General features: G+C 39.0%; 1 long non-coding RNA gene across 1 annotated transcript in view; it reads left to right on the forward strand.

Annotated features, from left to right (window-relative positions):
• Positions 1-251: 251 nt before the first annotated feature.
• LOC150083359 (uncharacterized) overlaps positions 252-26,081 on the forward strand; it is a 374,752-nt gene continuing 348,922 nt past the window's right edge. The window contains exon 1 of the long non-coding RNA XR_016547169.1: positions 252-525. This is a non-coding gene — a long non-coding RNA (uncharacterized LOC150083359). The remainder of the gene's footprint in view (positions 526-26,081) is intronic.

The following is a 26,081-nucleotide window of genomic DNA, read 5'->3' on the forward strand; positions in this document are numbered from 1 at the left end:
TAAAGACCTTCTGTAGTATCGCCATTGCCTTCGGTTTTGTGAGAACGGGGGAAAAGGTCTGGGTTTCTCTCTCTCAGTTCCGCGTCACATGGAGTGGAGAAAACCAGGTGGCCATTGTTGACGGGCTCGGCACTCCCGCGGCCTCCGGTCTGAGTCGTTTGTACACAGCTGCCCTGCGGCAGCTCATGTCCCTGAGAGCCGGGGGTAGCCTGCAGCGCGAGCCGAATCACTGCCGCTAGGGTAGCAGTAGAGGGGTTTCTGATGGAGAGGTGTGGTTAGCTTTGGCGTTGTGGCATGTGTTGTGTTGTAGCCTTAGAGATTACACGTTTCTAAGGTGGCTGTGACGACGGTAGTGGCAGGTATAGCGTGCCACGGAGGCATGTGCAGCTCGTGTGGAGGTGACAAATGTGTTGACGCATTCTCCTGACGCCGCCACTGTCACGCCAGAGCAGCGCTGAAGCGAAAGTCCGTGTGCATCGTGCTGCCTGTCTGATTCGCTTAGGTCGGTACTGGCTCCCGCTTGGGGTAAGTAATGGAACTTTTACGAAGCCTCTATGTGTGTGTGCGTGTGCGCGTGTGTGTGTGTTTGTTGTGTTTATCTCTGGCCGTGATCGTTCCCAGGATTAAGACAACGTGGTGCTGTCTACTCCAAACTCTGCTTACAATATACATATGTGTCTGTTCTTGTTAATGGCTCGTAAGTTCTCTCGTGACCGAGCTACGATTATAAAACTTGCCTTGCAGTCATAAATGCTTCTTCGTACGTCGACTTTTTACACCTGATTGTCTTCTTAAGATTTTCCCACTAGTGCAATGTACTGAATATATATCCTTTCTTCATTAAGCATACGGAACATAAATAATACATAAAAGAACAAACCATCTATTTATATAGTGCACACAAAACATTTTTTTTTTTTTTTGTTAATTGTTAACGGCAAGCTTTGTGAAGGGCACGCAATTAGTTGTATTGCATCCAAAGTCCGATTTATTAATAGAGAATAATATTCTCTTCTTTGTTTCAAATTTTGGATATCTAAAAGGCACCAGTGATATTTTTTGTCGATGCTCTAATCTGGTTATTGGTAGGTATAGTTAATCACACATTTCTAGAATTATCTGTTCATATATTTTTAATACTTTTTGCATTTGGTGCTGCAAGTAAAATGCAATAAAAATAAATAAATAACTTCGGAAACCTTGCCATGTAGGCAGTCATTGTTTATTTTTTTATATTAGTCTCCCTTCTAAGAATTTAAATCATACTTTATCCATTTCAATTTTTGTTATAGGTGGTGACGGTGCTTCCATGTTTATAGTTATGCGTTACCACACACACACATACACAAAAGATATAAGGCTGGTTACAGATTGTGAGAGTGAGTACCTTTACTTATCAGATTATTGACTGTACGTGTATAAAAGGTATCTCATAAATTCTGTTTATAGAATTCCAAACTGAAAAATACTTGTAACAACAGAAGCTAATGTTTCTAAAGTTTCTTGAAATTAAGTTATCTGAATGAAAATGGTGAAATTTATGCATTTTATAAAAGGCACTTTAAAATATTAAACATAATGTAATTAAGGGAAGCGCAGAAACTTTGCAAGCTGTGCTTCTTCCGCCTGTAATACGAGAGTAATCCATCCGAGTGTGTGTATTTGTAACCACGTATATTTTCTAACCTTTAGAATCGTTCCAGTTTCTCTCGTATCTTCCATGAGAACAAAAAGTTCCCAATCCGTGGTATTTTCGAATCTTCCAATTATATCTTTATCCTACATAAGGTTTAGGGAATCAAATCGTTCTCTTTCTAGTTTAATGAGATGTAAATCTCCAAGGGATTAAACTGATGGAAGTGTACGTAACTAGTGGAAATCATATTTGATATATTTTGGATACCTTATTGCAAGCAGTGCTTTCAACCGACGTGCAAAATTTAGTTAATCCACTCCATGGCGAGACTCATTAGTTAACAATATCTCAGTGGATTTCTAAGCGTGTATTTGGTACTTGATCTATAATTCATATCTAAAGAGATACTTTCTATACAAAAATTTTACGCATATTAATTGGTGTTAAACAGAACTTCTGATCATGTAATGTACCTGTCGCCTTGTTCATTTAAATCGCACCCATCACTCTTTAGCACTCTTATTTATTAACCTAAATCCTTTTGACTATTACTTTTGCAAATAATAATTGTCGGTGGTGGGGGGGAGACAGTTCCACTCCATGCCTAGCCATGAAATGTTCAGAATAATCTGTAAAGAAAGGCCGGAAGGTTCATTTCGAGGGCCCCTCCCCCATTGTGCCCTACCTGTTTATAATAACATCATCTTTATTGTAGACAAAAATTTTATTCCGATATCTAGACAGTTCTCATGGGGATAAGAGTTGCACGTGCAGAATAAGTTGTCATACAGGATATACTATGTGAATGGAATATACACATTTTAACAAAATAGATGTAATCAGGTAACAAAAAACAATCATCTTTTTATCATTGATAAGAATGCATCCTGAAATGGTATGGGACTTTATTAAGCTACTGCTTGTTTATATCAGTGAACTGACTATATAACAAATAGGAATGTCTAAATATTTTGAGTGCAATATCACGTCAGTCAAAGTTATCAATTAGATTAGATAACGTACTATAAAAATTATTTCTGATTTACTAGATAAACTATAAACGTGTGATTTAGGTGTTAAACTGCAATCTTCATTTTGTGAAGATTATACTGGAGGTTTCTATTTTGATGTCACAAATTAGCAAGAAATTTAAGAACTTGAACAGATTCAAACAAACATGTTACAAACTGGAATAATATAATTAATAGTCTGTCAGAAGACTTGTCAGCGTTTGTTCCAGAAAAATTAATTTCAAGTAGTAGTAGTAGTAGTAGTAGTAGTGGCACATGATGCAAGAAAGCAAGTGTAGGAGCTTATGCAGCATCAGCCAAAAAAAAAAAAAAAATCATCACGCCATTCCCTCCAAATGCCTGTCCAGTTCCTCCTTAAATTTATTTAACCTATCAACTTCCACAACGACAGATGGAAGTTTGTTCCAGCAATTAACCACCCGCTGGCTAAAGGCAAATTTCCGCACATCTATTCTACATCTGTCCTTTCTTAATTTGAACTTATGTCCCCGTAGGTTCGTAATCTGAACAAGTGGAAGGATCCCATCAGAATTCAGCGTGCTCAACCCATTCAAGGCCTTATAGACCTCAATCAGATCACCGCGCAGGTGCCTAGTCTCCAGCCACTGCAATTTGCAGAACTTAAGCCTCTCTTGGTAAGAGAATCCCTTCATTCCCCTCACCAATCGTGTTGCTCTTCTCTGTACACGCTCAAGCAAATCTACATCCTTCCTAAAATGAGGCCTCCAGACCTGTACGCAGTACTCAAGGCGTGGCCTGACCATTGCCTTATACAGAGGGACAATCACCTCCTTTTCCCTGCTAGCAAAATTCCTATATATCATTGACAAAACCCCATGACCTGCCCTAGCAGCCTGTCTGCATTGCTCAGAAAACTTCATATCTGACTGCACAATTACTCCATGCCTAGCCATGAAATGTTCAGAATAATCTGTAAAGAAAGGCCGGAAGGTTCATTTCGAGGGCCCCTCCCCCATTGTGCCCTACCTGTTTATAATAACATCATCTTTATTGTAGACAAAAATTTACACAAATACACAAAACAACAGTGGACCCAACACCGAACCCTGTGGGACTCCACTAATAACATTAGTCCATGAAGAGCAGCACCCATTGATTACCACCCTCTGTCTTCTCCCACTTAACCATCCTTTTATCCATTGTAGCAACTTACCCTTAATACCATTCTGCTCCAATTTGTACAGTAGTCTTCCATGCGCAACAGTGTCAAAAGCTTTCCTGAAATCCAAGTATATGATATCAAAATTATTTTTCGCATCCAGTTCCTTTGTGACCACATCATAATAACCAATCAAATTTGTCAGACAAGACTTTCCCTTAACAAACCCATGCTGTGTTTGAATTATTGCTGCAGTCTTGTCTTGTCTAGTGCAAACCTATAACAGATACGCTTGGAGTGAGTGAGTATCTCTCACTGAGGAATTTAGGTGCTATAAGTTAGATTTATGCTGTACAAGATTCACACTAAACTTTCTTCAGTTAAAGTCTGTGTTTTAAGCAGGGCCCAAAATAAACCGAAGCACATCGGTATGCCATTCCGATTTGTCAGATGCATTGGTAATGTCATGTACATATTTAATTATTAAAACTGAGATAGCTTATTAATAAACGTTCAGTATCGTAAAATTTTCCATTTCGACCACTGGTGGTAATTAAATAAAGCTGTAGGGAAACAGTTGCTGAATGAATCGGTTTTTTATTTGTTTTAAATAGAAATGCAAAATTATGTTTTATTTAAGCATCATTGATTAGTCAGGATCACCCGTAACTATGCGTGATGTAAATTTAATATAATCAAAATGCATGATATTATTTAATGTTTCCCAAGCTGATAAAATACAAAAAAAAAAAAAAAATAATAATAATAAAAATAAAATACAAGAAAATAAATAAATTGGAGGAGACTTATAAGTACATTGGGATGTATCAGTTTTGTTTTATAAGTGATATCTTATGTTAAAAAGTGGACAGGTCAATGAATGGATCTAAGTTACGCTCATCCAGTATTTTTAATAAATTAATTATTGAGATGTTTCTGCTAAAATTTCCTAGGGTTTTTCCCTCCCTCACTGTGAAACAGAAATTGATATTTTGTATTGTGTCCATATTTAGAATCGAATTGTTTATTACTTTGTACATGATCTTAGTTTAAGACTAAAATAATTTAAACTGTAGGACTATAACCTAAGCATTTTTTTTTTAATTAATGGTACCTCTTATGGATTTAAAATCTGAGAAATAGTAGATTTCTCAGATTTTAAAAATAGTATCTTTTTTTTTAAACCGGTGTTAAACAAGGATTTTTATTTTCCTACATTAATATTAAATTCACCCTGATCAGGAGGTTCTAATTAGTTGTAACCTTTCGCGCGCGCACCCGAGCGTGTTTGTGTGTGTGTGTGTGTTCGCTCGCTCGCACTTATTGATTTAATCAGTGAATTTTTTTTTTTTTTTTTTTTGAATTTCTAAATAATAAGGGCATAACTATTATAGTGTTGTTTACGAACATTAACAGGGGGAAAGAGGAGTAAAGTAATTAAAGTGATATTTTATATTTTTAGCGGCGTTTTCTGAGGTGTAATGATCGAATGAAGTTAATCCGCTGTTACTTGTATTACCAATCAAGTACATTATATTTTGAGATTTTTTTTTTTTTTTCTTTTGGCCGTTTTATTTAAGGGGTAGTTTAGTGTTCAAGACATCTTTTATATTGCTTACTAGCAAAGTGATCGTAAGCTGCACGTGCATAAAGGGTAAGTGACCTCCACTGAACGCTTCAGATGATATAGTGTTGTGGCAGCTAATGATGGCGAGGGAAATACGGTCTTTTACGTAGTGTATGTCTACCTTAATACTTTCTCTTGTCGTTGCCAAAAGGCTATTGCTGAAGACAAGAACTGTCAGTTATCTTTCTTCCTAAAGGCACTATCGAGAGAGAGAGAGAGAGAGAGAGAGAGAGAGAGAGAGAGAGAGAGAGAGAGAGAGAGAGAGAGAGAGAGAGAGAGAGAGGAGCACATATGAGTCGGTAACTGAAATGTCGGCTGCTGCTCATTGATTTTGCTACCGACTTCATGGCTACCGGCATGCCCCCTCTTATGCAGACTCGTTCGAATAACTGCCTTCAGTGTCGCTCGCAAATAAAGAAATACAGCATTGGAATAAAGCCTCATGGCTGAGCTGTTTCTGCCGCCTGTAGTGAATTTGTTGCCATAAAAGTAAATTGGATTCCGTGTAAATTACGTCCACCAACATTTTACCGTATCGCGTTTTTTCCCCCCTCTCTTATCTGAGAGTAAAACTCATATGCAAAGTTGATATAGGCTTTTTTTCCCTTCTTTTTTTCTCTCTCTCTCTTTTCTCTCTCTCCTTCTTTCTTCCCATACGCGGGATGATGCCTTCTCTTCGAGATTCTCATTTGAACATTTTTCTTTTTTAGAACTTCTTCCCTTTTCACTTATCCATGTTATATTTCTCCTTATATAATATGAGAAGTTTTCTTTTTGCGGCGACTCAGAGGATTTTCAGCTACATCATCATGTATTTATAGACACTCAAATCATTTCTACTTCCATTATTCTACATATTCGTATTTTTATGTAAGGAAATGCAAACAATATGTTTCAAGTAATATTTTAGAATAGGTTGTGTAATATAGATTAGAACTGATTTTTTGTTTGTTTTTGATCTTAAAAATTACATCCTGCTGAAGGGTGTAATTTTTAACATCTTTGAGTTAGAACATGTGCAACACCACAGAAAAACTGTAGTCAGTGGGTTACTCACCTATAATCACTAAACACATGTAAGAGCAATCACCCTATCAATTCATTTTGTGCCGTGGCCACCTTATTCGCTAAAACCGTTTCTAATACATTAATAAAACGTTTCAAAGTTTAATTTCCAAACTCTTTCCCTGATATGGATACATCAAGTAGCTATTACATCTCCCTCTCCTTCGAACTTGGAACTCACAAGACATTTCACTACTTCAGAGAATTCGGTTGCTCTTGTTCCTGCTAATCTTTGTTTTTATCAATTTCTCCCCCAACCCCAATCTAGACTCAAGAAAGTGCAGCTAATTCAATCAATAAAAACAGACTGTCTAATAATTGTACAACTGCAGATCCATTATAATCCCTCGGTGTGAAATCTTTGAATCTTTATTATATTAATAACTTTGGTCTTCATAACTTCATATGATTTCTGAACTCGGATTTATATTCAGAAGTTCTGAGATCTCTTAATTTAGCATTCTTTTCCCTTGAGATGTCTGCTTACCTTGGCCAAGGAAAAGTAATCAAATGAAATTGGCACGATTTACCTGTCTTTGATTTCGATCATTTCTGCTCTCACTGAATGCTGAGCGCCGAGTACTCGTCGCTCGGCCTTCAGTGAAAGCGGAAAAATCTATACATGATCGAAATCAGAAGCAAGTAAAGCCTGTCAATTTTGAATTTTATTTTGATTTCAACTACTGCGTTGAAATACTCCTGCAATCCTATTGTAAAAGTAATTAATATTCGCTTCATGTATTTAGCTCAGGCTTTTGACAGGATTAATCTCAATCTCCTAACTCAAAAATTAAATGGTTTCCGAATTCTTCCTTTACTTCACTGATTCGTGCAGTTCACCTCTACCCGCCTTGCTTTCATTATCGCGGATGGCGCTAAATCTGTTCTGTTCTCGATCAACTTATGTGTTTCCTAGGGTTCTTGTTTGGTTTATGTTTTTCGATCTGTTTTGTAGGTGGCATCACCTCACTGTTCAACTCTTTTGAAATCAAAATCCAGATCTTTGCCAACAACTCGAAAATCTACAACGCCATTACTTCAAATGATAGTGAATGCCTCACTGTATCATTGTATGGAGTCAATGTTTTAAAAGAACGATACCTGAACTTTACTAAATATAGAGTAAATGTAGTCGATTCAGTACCAGATATAAGCAGAATTTTTTTTAACACTTCCCGATTACTTCATCGATGGGGGGGGGGGGGCAACGAGTCCACTGTTAACGTAGTCATAATTTAGATTTAACTCCTTAATTCTTCAATATCGTTTGTAATTTCTTGACGGAATTTTTTCTACAGCTCTTTCCATTATTCTCTACAAACAATTAGTCCTTTTATCCTTGTAGCATAATTTGGTTTCCCCATCACACTATTTAATGTGGACGTAGACTTGCGATGTATCTTATGTAGGACGGTTCCAGAAAACGTTAGGTCAACTCCTCCGTGATACTCTGTGCCGAAACATAACTCTGTAAAGTGGCCAGAAATGAGTATAGTGCTCTGTGTGTGTGTGCGCACGCGCGCCTGTTGTTAAGTTCTATTCTACGCCCTTGCTACCAAGAAACAGTGTTCTGTTTATTGGTAGCAAGAGCGTAGAATAGAACCAAGAAACAGAACACTGTTTCTTGCTACCAAGACAACAACAACGGCAACAGCAGTCCTGACTCGAAAGACTAGCATTCCCGAATCGAAGGCTGGAAAAAAAACAACAACAACAACAACCCTGTACTCACAGGGAGGCAAGCCAGATGTCTGGTGGATACCAGCAAAACCGTACCATCAAGTGCCCAATCTGATATTACTAGCAGAGAATTCCGCTTCTAAGATCTGTCGGCAGGGAGCAGAAAAAAAAAATGGGAAAACAATGAAATAAATAAAAAATGAAAGATTCCCTCATCTACAGTCCATGCGAATAGCAGCGAATCTTGTGGCATCAATTCCTCAATGTAATCGTAGACATGCGATGTATGTCTACGTTTTAGAGGTGGAACTAGCAGAGAATTCCACCTCTAAAATAGGCCAACGAGGGAAGTCCATCCCTACAAACAAGGGCCAGAAAAAAATCCATTTTAATTTCTATCAGGAGAAGCCCATAGAAATCTCAAATCCAGGTTGAGCTTTTCCAAATATCAAGCCAGTCAAATTTGAGTCCAAAATAAGTTCAAGCCGTGGTCCGAATTCAAAACAGGTGGTCTAAATGAAATTGTTACAGAGGAATTTAAGTCTCTTTAGTCACAGAAATATAAGTTGTCAAGTACACAAAAATTCTTAGCGGTATCTTTTTATGATGGAAAATTGAAAGTCCTCTGAGAAGTTTAGATTTAAAACGTTATGATTACGGAAATAAAAGAATAACAAAGTTCTCTGTAGGCAAGATGAATGTTCAGGAGTGGGACTTCAACAATAATCTGCAGTGCACTGTCTTGCAAGCCCTTGTCATGGCGAGAAGTATCGTACTTTGTAGGGTTATGGTTTTAGTGTGGAAATTTTGTTTTTGCTTCACCAAATCACGCACCGGCTTCATATGTGACCATAGGGATGACACTGCGTTGTAATGGGTATACAGGGTTCCTCTGTTTAGATTCCATTCTTGCCTTGAACAGGTGATTTTTTTTTTTTCATTTTAGCAACTAAGCGAAAGTTCAGATGATCATCGATGATGATGTCAAGGTATCTCAATTCATATGCATGAACCAGTGGAATAAAAGAATCATCAGAGCAGTCATTTCAGGTATGCAATTATTTTGAAGCCTGGGGAAACCTGAAATATGCTATGTAAATAAATAAAATAAAAGTAAAATTTAATGAAAATGAGCAATTCAGATTTAGCAAAAGTATACAGGAGAATTTGGCTATATATTCAATGTGATGAAGAGATGATTGATTGTTAGATATGACTCGCCGATGAAAAAAGAAGAAGAACCAGGTTTATAGCTGGTTAGAATTTCACTGTGTCAATAGGGGGGAGGAGGATGGAGGAGGAATGTGGAACTGTAACATTTCGTGAAACTATCTTTTTCCATCACAATTTTTGTTATAAATCACGAATGTAACTTAATTTTCCGATATAGAACGAAGTGGCTCTAATTGTAATTGTTTTTTGGCTGCCAGTATACTAGCGCTATGGTGGTTATTACTGTGGCTGTGTATTTTCTGTGAAAGTACAGGCTCGAATATGGCAATTGCGTATTTGTATCTTCACACTTGACTCCATTATTACTACTGTATATAAGTTAACAGGCCATAACCTTCAATACCTTCTTAATTTACGAATATCCATACCATGACAAAGCATTTCGCCAAATTTTGACACTGTTCTCAAAAAATCTCCGATAATTTTTAAATGACACATTAATGAAATTTTATTTCTTCAATTCTTGTGTTATTTTGAAATAACACAAGAAATGGTCCTTGAGGTTGTCACAGACATTCTCTCAGATATGCCAGACAAGCTGTACTTGCTACCCGGGAGTCTAAAACGCTGATGGAACTGATATTCGGGTGACACTCAAGTCAAGTGGACCCAATTTCGGCAAAGTCCGGACGGTCTGTGACAGCCAAATCCTCTGCTTCCACTTTCACGATGGTGGGACTGTTAGTAATCCTGGGTTTAACCTCCATGCACAAGTACATGGTGGGTGACCACCCAGGTGTGAACCAACGTAAGCAGGGGTCGAGGTGTGGCGCCCACACCACATGGAGGTACGCCGCCCCTCTATGTTACCAGGCAGCACTAGGTGGTAGATGACTCTCATCAACCGGTGAAATACCACCACTTTGCTTATTGGAGGCTTGAAGTAGTGGAACCCATGTTTAGTCTCTAGAGCTAAGTTCCGGTCAACCCTTCCCTATCTCTTCCACCATGCAGTATGATTGATGACTTTTGAAGTTACAATGAATGTCGTGGCGAGATCCAATATTCCTTACATTTCGAGGGTACAGTCTAAAACGGTGTTCGCAGGCCGGCCGCTAGTTAGTACACCGGACCGAACCTATTGGTAACTCTCTAGGAGGCTTCCGGATCAGCTAGTGTATAATCTTGCTACCTCTACTCTGACAGATAGTGACTGGAGGGAGTCCGAGTAGTGTGTATGCGGGGAGCATTGTCGAGGCCACGTTATGTCAAGGATCTGGGTACATTCTTACCACATGTACGCCATATCCAAAAATTTCATTACTTCATACAGCATGTCTCACCCACTTTTTCTTACTATTGAATACACCATGAATTGTCAAACTAATAGAGCAAGCTTATCTGCGAAAAGATCTAAACCTCCCAAGGATTTCCTAATTCATTTCACAAATATACGTGGTCTCAATTCTAATCTCAACGATGTCCATTTCCACTTGCAGTCTGCCAAACCCCATGTACTTTTTCTGACAGAATCTCAGTTATCGGTTGATTCAACTACTGCTCATCTCAGATGCCCAAATTATTCACTGTATGATTCCTTTCGCCTCAAAGGTGGTACTTGTGCATATGTCCGTTCTGATATTCCCTGTCAGAGACTTGGCAATTTGGAATCTCCTCTCTTTGATCTTTTCTGGCTTAAAATCTCTCTACCTCATTGTGTCAAATTCATCTGTTGTCTCTACCGTTCTCCCAACTCCACTAATCACTTGGAGCTCTTTGACTTCCTCTCCTTGCAACTTGACTTTCTCCAGTCCAACTTTCCTAACAGTGAGGTAATTTTCCTTGGTGATTTTAATGTTCACAACTCCAGCTGGCTTCCGTTTTCTAGTCACACCGACCCAGCAGGTCGAGATGCTGAGGCTTTTGCAATTACTAATGACCTAGCACAGATTGTTCATTTACCTACAAGAATACCGGACAATCCTAATCATACAGCCAATACGCTTGATCTTTTTCTCACAAACAACCCTTATAAGTACACGGTCGAAGTGAGAGGTCCTCTAGGCACTTCAGATCACAACTTGGTGATTGTCTCTTCTCCAATGGAACCTTTATCTCATGGCTATTCCCAACCTCGTATTGTTTGGCATTACAAGAATGCAAAATGGGATGACCTGCGAGACTTCTTTTCTTCTTTTCCTTGGTCGGATTACTGTTTCAAAACTTCTGATGTCAACGTTTGCTCAGGTGATGTCGGTGAACTTATTCTTGCAGGAATGGAATCCTTTATCCCACACTCCACTTTAAAATCTCGTCCTTTATCTAAACCTTGGTTTTCCAATAAATGTGCTAAGGCTGTCCAAGAGAAGAATGTTGCATATCGTAATTGGCTTGTTTCTAATTCTTCAGTTTCATTTTCTGCCTTCACAAAGCCCGCAACAATTGTAAAGCAGTTATTAATCAGTCCAAACTAGAGTTTGAACAGGCTAATAGTAGAAAACTTGCTTCTTGCCCTAATGGTAGCCAAGCATTCTGGTCTCTTGCCAAAGCTATTGGCCGCAACTTTTGCCCATCTCTGCTCCCACCTCTGTCCAAACCAGATGGTTCTGTTGTCACTTCTTCAAGGATAAAGCTGACCTGCTAGCATCCCATTTTTCTTCCAGCTCATGTATTAATGATCTTGGTAAAACACCTCCCACCATTTCCAACACGCTCCATTCAATGCCTCCAGTGGTCTTCCGTCAAAAGGATATCAGAAGGATTTTGATGAATCTTGATGCTAAGAAAGCTCCAGGTCCTGATGGTATTTCTCCACTTGTTCTCAAAACCTGTGCTCCTGAACTTACTCCTATTCTTTGCCGCCTTTTTTCACTTTCTTATTCGAAATGTGTTTTTCCTTCTTCTTGGAAATTTGCTCATATCCAGCCAGTTCCTAAAAAGGGTGACAAATCCCTCCCATCCAATTATCGTCCCATTGCAATTACTTCTACTCTTTCTAAAGTAATGGAGAAATCAATTAACCGCCAACTCTTAAACTACCTAGAAACCTTCCGTCTGATCAACGATCGCCAGTATGGATTCCGTCAGTGTCGATCCACTGGTGATATTCTGGCTTATGTTACCCATTTATGGACTAATTCAATGGAAAAGTTCGGTGAAACACAAGTAGTTGCTCTTGACATCTCAAAGGCTTTTGATCGTGTTTGGCATAAAGGTCTTCTAAACAAGCTTCCATCTTATGGTTTGCCAACTGTTTTTAGTAATTGGTTATCCAGTTTTCTCTCTGATCGCTCACTGAGGGTGATGGCTCTCTGTCTTCTAACTTCTCCACTAATGCCGGTGTCCCCCAAGGCTCAGTTCTTTCCCCCACTCTTTTCCTCTTGTATATCAATGACCTTCTTCCATTGACTGGAAATCCTATCCATAGTTTTGCCGATGATAGCACATTGCATTCAACTTTCCATTTTGAGAAACCTTGTCCTGCTCAATCAGCTTCAACTTCTCGAAAATCTGCTACCAATTCCTTAAATGCCGATCTTCAGGTAATTCTCCAGTGGGGCAAAGACAACTTAGTTGATTTCAACCCTTCTAAAACTCAGTCTTGTCTTATATCTCGCAAAAAGGATTCTTCTGCTCCTATGCTTATCTTTAGTGACACTCCGATTTCTAGGCAAAATGATATATCTCTTTTGGGGATTACCCTGACTTCTAATCTCTCTTGGCCCAAGCACATTACAAATATTGCTTCCTCTGCATCTAAAAAACTTGGTTTTCTCTTTCGCTCTCGGCGTTACTTTTCTTCCAAACAGCTGCTCACTCTGTATAAATCGCAAATCCGCCCTGCCATGGAATATTGTTCCCACATCTGGGGTGGTGCCCCCAAAACTTCTCTCAGGCTTCTTGATTCCGTTCAGAAGAGGGCAGTTAGGTTAATTAATGATTCATCTCTAACAGTCTTTCCACCCACTGTCTCATAGACATTATGTTTCTGCTGCATGCCTCTTCTACAGATACTTCCATGGGCACTGTTCTTCTGAATTGGCTTCTATAATTCCCGCTCTCTCTTTCAAAACAGTCCGAACACGTGCACCACCAGCCAACATCCATTTACCGTCCAACTTCAAATTCATAGAACCAACTTTTCATCTTCCTCATTTATTCATTCAACTGCCGTTTTCTGGAACAACCTTCCTTCATATGTATTTCCTGAAAATTACAATCTACAGAAGTTCAAGTCCAATGTCAACAAATATCTTCTTTTGTCTTCTCAACCCCCAACCCAAGCACGATACTAAGTACTATAGGTTCTAATACCTCTCGTGTTTGGGGTTCACATAAAAAAAAATAAAATAAATAAATAATTTTAATTTCATCACATGATTTGTTACAATTCTATTCCATACAAAGCTTTAGTCTAATTCTGTTCCATTTGTGTTAACTACCTTTATATGTTCCAATTGTAATTTTACTAATAAACTGGTTAGATTTATCTTTATTATTTTCAAAGCCCTTGTAAAAATATATGAATGAAAAATAAAGTAAATCATAGTGCTTGCAAGAGCATGTATTATTCACTACCTTTCAGCTATACATTATAGAAAAATATATTAAAATAATTTGATTAACTATTGTAATTTAAATACCTAAGTTAATTGTAATTTTTGGATAGAAATAATTTTAGATATTTATTTAACATGATATACTGTAAGATAATAGAATAATTATAGTATATGGAATTGTGGGAGATGTGGTTTCTTTCCTTGGCAGTTCTTTACTTTTCATTTAATTTTATTTTACTTTATTGAAGTGAACATTTGCGTCTTTTTCAAGCAGATCCAGCAAGGTTGGTAACCATGAATTAGACATGGGTCCATCACTTTCTGCTAGAGACAATGGATCAACTGAAACATCTCTTCTCATCCTAACCAAGTCGATTCCTTCTATTGGAAAGGTGATGGCATGTTTTTTTGAGATTCTGATCAGAAATACCAGACAGTCACAGGGGCATATTATGCAGACCTTATGAAGCGTTTTCGTGAAAAACATCGAAGACAAACGCAGAGGAAAACTCAGAAACGGAGTCTTGTTCCATCAAATCAACGCGCCTAATCTGTCATTGCTATCGCTGTACTACATGAGTGCTGCTTTGAAATCTTGGACTATCCGCCGTGTTTACCAGGTCTAGCACCATCTAACTTTCACCTATATCCTAATTTGAAAAAATACCTGGCTGGCATCCACTTTTCCAACGACAGTGACGTCATTGCTGCAGAGGATACATTCCAGGAGGCCCAAGAGAAAACTTTCTTCGAAGCTGAAAGGAACTAGCATCGGTGGCAAAAGTGTTTTGATTCCAAAGGGAACTGTGTTGAAAAGTAGCATGTTACAAGACTCCTCATATAAATCCTTCAAACTCAGGCCACACATTTTTCAAACGCCCCTCGTATATCCCTTTGGATTCAATACACGTCCTTCATTTTGAGGAACAAGAGAAAATTCAGAAAAAACGAAGTCTTTGTTATAGTCTCTGAAAGAAGCCATTTACAGTTTCCTTGAGATCGTCATCACTTGAAAATCGATGCCCACGCAGGTGATCCTTTAGACTTCTGAAGAAGAAATAATTACCGGGGAGGGGCAAATCTGGACTGTAGGGTGGGTAGTTTAACTCCTGGAATGCACAGTTTATCAGAGCAGCAGTTGCTTTATGACCTCGGTACAAGACCATTGTCATAAGAAGCAAGGCATCTGGTATTAATTTCCCTCTTCTCTATTCCTTTAAGGCCCTTCTTAACTTTTTTGAGAGCTGCAGCATAGGTATCACTTATGATTGATTACTTATGTGTCATGTAGTCTATCAAAAAAAAAAAAAAAAAAGACTAAAAAATGACTAGTCATGAGACGTGACCATCTGTCAGAGAACCGAGTCCTGAATTTTTTGGCCTGCGGTAAACTATGGTGTTTCTATCGTGGATCTGTGTTTTGCTTTCGGATCCCACATTTCATCACCAAGGAATTCTTGGAAGAAATCCTTTTGGATGTGCAACGTGCATGCTTAAAGTTTCCTCTCAAATTTGAACCTTGCACTATTTTTGAAGCGGTTTGGGCATTTTTGGCATCCAGCTATAATTGAACTAGCCGGGTGGGTAAAGCGCCTGCCTGGCAACCCAAAGGTCGCGGGTTCGATTCCCGCCTCGGGCTTGGATCAAATTACTGCAAAAACCTTGGGAGGTGCATTATGGCCACAGAAGCCTATGCGGCAACAACTACAAAAAAAATTTAAAATAATTGAACTTTGTCATGACCAAGTGTTCATGATCCAGGGAGAGCCAGCATCAATACCTCAGAAATATCATTTTCTTGCAGTCATAGACACATTAGTACGTCTACCGTACAGGTCTTAAATTTTTTATATATTTCTAAGTTGTTACTTCCTTTTGTTAACGAGAGAGAGAGAGAGCGAACCGTAAACAGCCAAATGTTGGTTACAATCTCCATGGTTTCCTTTCGGTTGGACTACTTTAAATTTCTTCTAGTCTTCCTTATTTTGCTGTATTGAATTGGACTTGTGCAAATAAGATAGTTTATGACAAATATTTATGAGTATGATAAAAGTAGTTTTTTTTTTTTTTCCCTCAAGCATATTTATCGTCAAAATAGTATGTCGGCAGTTCCTAGTCGGCATATTGCAGCGGATATTAAAATGCCGGGGAAAAAAAAAAAAAAAAAAAAAAAGAGAGACGCTGTTTCGAAATTCGCAGTAAATAAACCAAATACTTTGCGTAGTGTGTTAAACATAAAGGTTGAAATGACGAATGTTGGTTACAAGAATATTTTTTCTTTCAATTTCAAAATTATTTTCGAAGGCAGTGAAAGTCTGGTACTTTATGGAGGATGGTCTGGATTCAGCTGTGTCCTAGGCCATGTAAATGCCGATGGATTTTGACATATCAGTACAATCTCATTATTATGCGGATCAGTATCCTTAGGGATTTTTCTACAGCATAAAGCTGAAATGTAGGATTTTCCATGTGTTATTAAGAACATGTGATGATAGGAGTTGACAAGATAGGGAGAATACAAGAAAAACCATATTTAGCGGTCATCTAGGCTTGAACCACGAATAACTCAAGAACGTATATTATTATAACTGCACTTGACCACACGGCTACGGCGGCTGTTACCTAAATGCATACTTGTATCATTTATGGTAGAGTAGGGGATACATAATGCACTAAAAGCGATAGCATAGTTAACTTAATGATGCTTAACTAATGATGTGTAACCTAATTATGTTTTAGTAAGCATAATGAATCAGTTACACTAACAGTATAAGTGGGAAGGAAGGCTACTATGCCAGAGGTGTCGAAATGTTGTGGCATAGCAAATATCCTGAGGGTGGCAAAAACACACTGCTCGACAAAATTAACAGGACACGTAGAAAACGTGGTGTACTCGTGCGAAGAAGCGGGACAAAATTTGGTATGGTGGTGTACCATAGAATAACGATGAGATTAGAAGACAGCGAGAAACTTTGGACAAGTATAAGGAATGTTTATAGGGGTTGTATAAGAATTACCAAAAAAGGTCACATTACAGAAGTCGATACACGATGCTCGAAAATATGGTCACATGACATCAGTACGGCGTATTAAATTTAAATTAAATTTTCTGTTTATACTCCGGGACGACCAAACGGTCAGGGGAGTTCACAAGATAGACAGGATACAAGAAACAGCACTGTATTCAGCAGTCACGGGCTTGAACCACGGTCACTCAAGGCACGTATACTTATGCACCCGCGCGCCTGAGCACTAGGCTACGGCGACCTTAAAATAAATTTTCTGTTTATACTCCGGGACGACCAAACGGTCAGAGGAGTTTACAAGATAGACAGAATACAAGAAACAGCACCGTATTCAGCAGTCACGGGATTGAACCCCGGTCATTCAAAGCACGTGTACTTATGCACCCGCGAGTCTGACCACTAGGCTACGACGGCCTTCTGATCCCCTCCAACGGCTAAACAGGCCTGACAGCTGTGAACATGCTCCGTATAAGGGCGTCCATAAGATTCTGTGACAACAAATCCCATTCTTACACTAGCGTAGACCTTAGCTCACCAAGTGACCTAGGAGTTAGCTGTCGGCGTGCAATGAGACACCCATGGGCGCCCACACGATGTTCAGTCGGATTTAAGTGGTCGTGATCGTGTTGGTCACAGCAGTCTTTGGATGTCGTCAGTTTCAAGATATTCTTCAACCACTCTATATGCAGTGCCGCTGTAGTGCATGAAAAGAAAATCTGGGTCAACCACATCCCTAAAAGTCGCACATAGGGTTCGTCGATCTGTTCTGGGTACCTTTGCTCAGTTACGGTGCCCCTATCAAAAACATAAAGTGAAGTACGACCGTTGATTATTATTCCGCCCCACCGGAGAAAACTGTCCCCTCGTGGGTAGTAGCACAGTTGATAGGCTGTTGTCCTCCCCACACCGGGTGGGAAAGACCTGAATTCGAGTCCCGTCAATGACGGGAGAAATTTTTATGGCTTTTTTCACAACGTAGCTGAGTTAGTTGGTCTCAGTTGCAGGTAGCATGGTTTTTCTCACGGTATTTGGGGTTTTTAGTCCAGCAAACAGAAAATTGATCTCAGAACACACGCAATTTACAGAAAATTTACACGGCCTTATTCGCTGATGCTTCTAAAACCCGACAACAATAACAATAACGAGAATACCGCCTCCACCGTAAGTGTCCCTTTCTCTGTTGTTGGAGGAATGGTACCACATGCCTCGTCTGCAGATGAAATAACGTCTGGAATCTGTTTGTAGGCTAAAACAGGACTCATCAGAGAACAGAACTGTACCTCATTTGTCAGAGCTCCAAGTCACATGTTCATGGCACCAGTTTTGACGAGCTCTATGGCGGTTTGGGGTTAATGGGATACAACCCACCTATTTCCTTACATGGAGTTCACTTGAATTACGCCTTCTTAACACAGTCCGGTTGGAAATGCTTTCATCTGTGGTTGCAACAACTTCAAGAGACGGTTGGATTTCGATTTTATTGGCGCAAAAGCGACTAAGGCTATGGTGCGCCACTTCAAGAGACAGTTGATGGCAGGACATCATAGGATTCTGACTTGTTATTAGAGCCAGATAGCGGTCCGTTCTGGTTGACGTAACCCTTGGACGACCCTGGCCAGCGGCCAGCTCTTGTAATGATTTTTTCTCCTGAAACTGCTTCCACATGGCCTAGACGACACTGTGTGACACATTGTGCCACCTCCGCCTGCTACTGCGCGGCTTTAAGTCGTCCAACGGCCTGCCATCTGAAAGAATCATCTAAAAAGACGATGACTTGCCATCCTGAGTACTGGAGATGTGGCTATCCCACTGAGCAAGCCATAAAACGGGAATGAAGTGATATGGTCGCAACCTGTCTTTTTATAGGCAAGAATAATTTGCATAATGTGCGGCTCTGTAAGGTGGTAGATCGATTTCTATTGGATACTCAGAATTTCCATCCCAGGATGTCCATATTATCAAATATTTGCCTTCGGCGACATTGTTCTCAATAAAATATTCATGAGAAGAATTTTGTTCTGTTAATTTTGTCGAGCTGTGTAGTATAGGACAGAAGAAACTTCCACTTCCCTTCGAGTACTTTAATAGCTAAGGAGGTAGTGGTAAAAAAAAAAGAGGGTGGGGGAAGAAATAAAAAAATAATACAGTGGAAAGCATATTGAAGAAATCAAAGAAAAGAATAATACAAATTACTTTGTTATACTTTCAACGTAATATTTTTTATCACGAACCCTTTTCAACATAATATTTTTAATGCGAAACACTAATCCTATATTCTCTGAAATCGTATAATTTTTCTGAATTTTTATTATAAAATATTTCCAGTACTACTTTTTTATAAGCGACATTGCGTAACAATAAAATTATTATTAGGTATTATTTATACTTTGTAAAGCAGTGATTATTCAGTCCAAACTAGATTTCGAACAGGCTAAGAGTAGAAAACTTGCTTCTTATCCAAATTGTAGCCCAACATTCTAGTCTCTTGCCAAACCTATTGGCCGCAATTTTTGCCCATCTCTGTTCCCACCTCTGTCAAAACCAGATGGTTCTGTTGCCACATCAGCCAAAGATAAAGCTGACCTGCTAGCATCCTATTTTTTTTCCAACTCACGTATTGATGATCTTGGTAAATGACCTCAAACCATTCCCAGTACACTCCATTCAGTGCCTCCTGTGGTCTCCCGTCAAAAGGATATCAGAACGATTTTGGATAAATCTGATGATAAGAAAGCTCCAAGTCCTGATGATATTTCTACACTTATTCTGAAATCCTGTGCCCCTGAACCTACTCCTGTTTTCTGTCTTTTTTTTTTTTCACTTTCTTATTCAAAAGGTGCTTTTCTTTCTTGGAAATTTGCTCATATCCAGCCAGTTCCTAAAAAGGGTAAAAAATCCCTTTCATCCAATTATTGTTCCATTGCGATTACTTCTACTCTTTCTAAAGTAATGGAGAAATCAATTAACCACCAACTCTTAAACTATCTGGAAATCTTTCATCTGATCAACGATCGCCAGTATAGATTCCGTCAGTGTCGTTCCACTGGTGTTATTCTGGCTTACACTGCCCTACCATTAATATGCGGACACCCCTCTGTGGATTGGGAAACAGGTCCTATGCATGTAACATGTCACCGAACCTGCTATAAATATCCACACTGGGCTTCGAACAGACAATTGCAAAAGCGGGCATGCAAGACGACGCGTTCAACAGAATCGATCACCTCATCAAATGCTAAACCCCGATTAACATGGCGTAAGGGGCGCAAATCCTGGATTTGCGCCCCTTACGACAAACGAGTCGAGGTTCGCATTCTACCAGTCTGATAGCCGTTCCTGGGTGTGGCGAATGCCAAACGAATAGTTCCTTTCTGATTGAATCCTCTCTACAGTGCAGTTTGGTGGAGGCAGTGTCATGGTATGGGGCTCCTTTCATGGTTTGGCTTGGGTCTATTAGTTGTTATCAACAAAACCATGAATGCTGTGGACAATTATGCACTTCCAACATTATGGCAATTCTTCAGGGAAGGCCCATACCTGTATCAGCAAGACGTCCCATGCCATACTGCTCGGGTTGTAACAGAGTGGTTTGCCCATCTCTTAATACGTCTATCGTACATAGACGTATTAAGAGATGGGCAAAAATGACTGTGGAAAAGTTGGATTGGCCAGCCCAGAGTCTTAATCTAAACCATATCGAGCATCTTTGGGATGTATTGGATCATCGGGTACGTGCACGTCGAGATCGCCCAAAGAACAAGGCCGAACTGGTGGCTGCGTTAAAAACCGAGTGGAGGAACATATCACCTGACATTTATAAAAAGCTGGTTGAGACTATGCCGCGAAGATTGAAGGCTGTCATAAAAGCAAAACGTTTCAGCACAAAATATTAAATTACACAATAAAAACTCTTTTTTTGTCTAAAGGCTGGTGTCCGGATATTAATGGTAGGGCAGTGTATGTTACCCATCTAAGTACATATATAATGGAAAAGTTTGGTGAAACTGAAGTCATTGCTCTTGACTTTTCAAAGGCTTTTGATCGTGTTTGGCCTAAAGGCCTTCTAAATAAGCTTCCATCCTTTGGTTTGCCACTGTCCTCTGTAATTGGGTGTCCAGTTTTCTCTCTGACCGCTCACTGCGGGTGATGGCAGACGGCTCTCTGTCTTCTAACTTCTCCATTAATGCTGGTGTTCCCCAGCGTTCAGTTCTTTCACCCACTCTTTTCCTCTTGTATATATTAATGACCTTCCATTGACCGGAAATCCTATCCATAGTTTTTCTGACTATAGCACTTTGCATTTCACTTTCAAGTTTGAGAAAACTTGCCCTGCTGAAGCAGCTTCAACTTCTCGAGTATCCACTGCCAAATCCTTAAATGCTAATCTCCAGTGGGGCAAAGATAACTTAATTTCAATCCTTCCAAAACTCAGTCCTGTCTTATACCTCGCAAAAAGGATTCTTCTGCTCCTACTTATCTCCGATGACGCTCCGATTTCTGGGCAAGATCTTGGAGATTACCCTGACTTCTAATCTCTCTTGGTATAAAACACATTACAAATATTGTTTTCTCTGCATCTAAAAAACTGGGGTTTCTCTTCCGTTCTCGGCGTTACTTTTCTCCCAAGCAGTTGTTGACTCTGTAGAAATCGCCTACCATGGAGTATTGTTCCCACATCTGGGGCGGTATCCCCAAAACTTCTCTCAGACTTCTAGATTCCATTCAAAAGAGGGCAGTTAGGTTAATTAATATCTCATCTGTAACAGAGTCTCTCCATTCTCTGTTTCATAGACACAAATTTCTGTTTCTGCTGCATGCCTTTTCTCTAGATACTTCCATGGGCACTGTTCTTCTCAATTGGCTTCTATAATTCCCTTCTTCAAAGAAGTGCGAACACGTGCTGCAGCCAGTCAACATCCTTTTACTGTCCAAGTTCAAACGCACAGAACCAACTTTTCTTCTTACTCATTTATTCATTCAGCTTCTGTTTTCTGGAACAACCTTCCTTCATACGTATTTCCTGAAAATTACAATCTACAAAAATTCAATTCTAATGTCAACAAGTATCTTCTTTGATCTTTTCAACCTTCAACCCATGCATGGTACTAAGTACTATATGTTCTTAAAAAAAAGAAAAGAAAAGTACCTATACATAACAATGGTCCTTGAGAATGAAAAAAAAAATTCATATGGAAAACATATTTATTTAACACGATATACTATAAGATAGTAAACTAATTATAAGGAATTGTGGGATATGTGGTTTCTTTCCTTGGCAATTCTTTACTTTTTATTTAATTTTAATTCACTTTATTGTGTATTATTAGTTATATTTTGTAGTTTACAATATTATACCTATATAATGTCCATCTTGAACGAAGTGGACATAGAAATTTTTAGTGCGAACCCCCTGGAACACTTTCACGAACCACCGGTTGGGAGCCGCTGCTTTAGACGTATTAAATTCAATTTTTTAAGTATATGCTTTTCGTCTCTGATTTTCCTAGAGAGATGATGGATCTGCAATCCAGGTGCAGTGACATCCACTCTGTGTGTTATTGAGACACTGTTAAATATTTATTTATTCGCTGCGATTTTGAGTAATTTAACACGTCCAAAGTTGAACAGACGAACGATGGCTGTTACTCCTACATAACTAGTAGAAGTTAACTCAGTTTAATTCCTTATTTTCCTGATGATAAGACGCACCCGACGATTATAAGCTCTCATGCTGTTTAAGGAAAAAATATTTTATTGAATTTGTATATTGATTGGATTGGAGCCGAATGGCTCCAATCCATCTTTGTGGCCCTACCAAAAAAGGCTACCAGCCGGAAATGCGAAGACTTCAGGCTGATCAGTCTAATGAGCCAGGTGCTAAAAGTCTTCCTCAAGGTGATTCAGCAAAGGATAAGATGTAAGTGCGAAAGTGCACTAGGAAACACACAGTTCGGATTCTGCAGGGGACTAGGCACCAGAGAAGCAATTTTCTGTTTACAAATATTGCTATAAAGGTGCTATGAACATCAAAAAGACGTGTATATATGTTTTATTGACTACGAGAAAGCCTTCGATTCAGTAGACCACGACCGCCTAATTGACCGACTGAGAAAACTTGGGCTTGAAAACAATGATATCAACTTTATTACAACTCTCTACTGGAATCAAACAGCCCGGCTTCGCTATGACAACGACCTGACAGACCCAATTCCAATAAAAAAAGGCGTCCGGCAAGGCTGTCCATTATCTCCCATTCTTTTTAACATCTATTCGGAAATGATCTTCGACCAAACACTGGCTGACAAGAACATCGGCATAAAAGTTAACGGACACTACATCAATAACTTAAGATATGCCGATGACACAGCACTAATAGCGGATTCAGAACAAGATTTACAGACCATCTTGAACGAAGTGGACATAGAAAGCCAAGCATGGGGGCTACGAATCAACAAAAAGAAAACAAAGGTGATGAAGGTCAGCAGGACTGCAAGCAAAATCACGATCAAACTAAACAACGAAAAATTAGAGCAAATACACCGCTTCAAGTATCTCGGAGTACTCATTGATGACCAGCCGAACCATGACGCCGAAATCAAAAGCAGAATTGAACAAGCCAGGCAGGCATTCACCAAATGGAGAACCCTCCTCACCGACAGAAGCTTGAACATCATGCTCAAATTACGCACATTGAAATTCTACATCTGGCCAATACTGCTCTACGGTGTAGAAACCTGGACTCTAACATCAGCCACTACAAAAAAGCTCCAGGCCTTCGAAATGTGGCTCTACCGAAGAATGCTGAAAATTCCGTGGACAGCCAAGATAACCAACGCACAGGTCCTGCAGGACATGCACACGGAACGGGACCAGCTCAAAACCATCATCAGCAGGAAATGCAAATACCTAGGTCACATCGCTAGGAACCAACAAAAATATCACCTACTACCACTCATCCTGGAGGGAAAGATCGAAGGCAAGAAACGCCCAGGCAAACCGAAAATGGCATGGCTAGATAACATCAACACCTGGCTTCACATGACAACAGCACAAATTCTATACGCAGCGCTAGACAGAGAACAATATCAAAACGAAGTCGCAAACGCCATTCGGCAGCATTAAAGAAGAAGAAGAAGAAGAAGAAGTATATTGAAATAAATTCACAAGGATTTGTTGAACAAAATGCCAGTGTAAAACGAAGCTTTTACTATATCATATAATGCTAACAACGGGTCATGGCTACTATAACACTCATCGTTATTAATGTTATGATATGAACTTTCACTTGCTTCAAAGAGAATTTCATGTTCAGCGCCATCAAGGACATTGCTAATTCCACGTTTCTTGAAAGACATGACAACTCGCTCGTGTTTCGCTAACTCCCTCTAATTTTTCACCCACTCGTATACTTTGGAAATGAACACTTCATCTTGTTAACGTCAAATCGTGATTTGATGTCTCCATCCATATTGTCCACTCCTCACACATGAATATTTTGAGTAGTTTGTTAATTGAGATGTCCAATGGATGCAGTTTAAATAAGGCCTCCTGAAATTACAGCTGACTCCGTGTTTAATTCCAGCAGCCGTATGTTTTGTTGCCTCTGAACTTGTCACAAAGTAAAATATTTAGTTCTTTTAGTTGGCCTCGTGGGCATTTTGATCATAGTGTTTATAGCCACAGCGAGAGATTCAGACATCACTGCGTGTACCTGCGGATCATAATGTCGCCATATTGTCCAGAAAAACAAAGTGCGGTATAGTGTCTAGAAAATACAGTAGCTCTAACTATTTATACTTGAGAAGACTTCAGTTAAATTCATTTTAATTGTAGCTTTCGCAGGAGTAACAGCCACCGTTCAATCCTTAGCCTCCTTCTTAAGATCTAAATGCCGGATCTTCCAAAGAAGACACAGAAGTGTAACGACAAAATAAGCAGTTATTTGTTTCTGGCATTAAGGCGCCACAGTCTTTTCTATTAGTGTTCGATGAATTAAATACACAAAAGACTGTGGTAAAGATATATAAATTTATACTTTTAAATCATTTAGTAAGCATTATTATTACAATTTTTGGATTAATATATCAGGTGGAAAGGAAAGGAATGCGCTTAAAGACTAAGCGGGAATATAGGCACTTGACCTGACTATGTTGTCGACCAAGAAACATGTGGTCGCTCTGTTTGAAGCTTAAGTTCTTTCGCTGTGCTGTTGGAAAGTAGCCATAAATCTAGATAAAACGTTGTAATAATGCAGCTATTTTGTCAGTGAGTTGGAGATGCATAGAAGTAGCAGTGCATGAACTGTTGCAAATAAGTTGGATGTGCAGAGAGAGAGAAATTTCTCAAGTGTGGCAATCGCACTGTGTGAAAAAGACCTTGAAAGTTTCTTTGGTTCAAAAACAAACAAACAGGTGTTGCATGTATACAGGGTAATTCAAACTACGCGCCAACTCAAAACTAAGAGTTGATTTCTCTCATTTTGGTAATAATATGGAATTCTCACAAAAATCCAACCAACCGGCAGCAACAGTGTATATCTTCCGCACAACAGAACAATGGTTGTACATGCAAATCCATCCGTAACAGATTGTTCTTTACGAAGTCATAACATCGTTACCTGTGGGAATGCGTGCTTGTAGTCGAGCAAATACTTTTGTATAAAATTGTATTGAACATCAGAGGCGATTCAGAAATAATTTTTATATGTATTCAACATTTATTATTTTTTATAATTACTTATAGTTATTATAATTACTTGATTATATAATCTGATAGCAAAAGAATTAATAAACACACACACACACACACTACCCTTCTAAATAGCATCAGTATTTGTTTCTTCGCACGTGCTTCTAACGGCGAATATTCATTTGGGTTACTCTGTATACTGTATTTGAACATGGTACGTGGTTTTTGATATATTCGATTTTTTTTTTTTTTTTTTTTTTTAACTTTTGTACATCACTGCAGTAGGCAATATACGAGTTGAAGTATACTTCCTGTGCGGTGCACTTCAACTGGTATACTGTTTGCAATTTCTTATAAGGTCTCCAGTTTCCGTACTGTACTACTGCAGAAATTGAAGACAGGTATGATAAAGTCGACCTGCAAGTGAATACAGTATATCATAATTTTGGTAATACTATAGGATAGAAAATAGGATT

Source organism: Mastigoproctus giganteus, chromosome 7 (genome assembly GCF_048544385.1).
Source record: "Mastigoproctus giganteus isolate SK-2022 chromosome 7, ASM4854438v1, whole genome shotgun sequence".
In the NCBI taxonomy this organism is placed as follows: Eukaryota; Metazoa; Arthropoda; class Arachnida; order Uropygi; family Thelyphonidae; genus Mastigoproctus; species Mastigoproctus giganteus.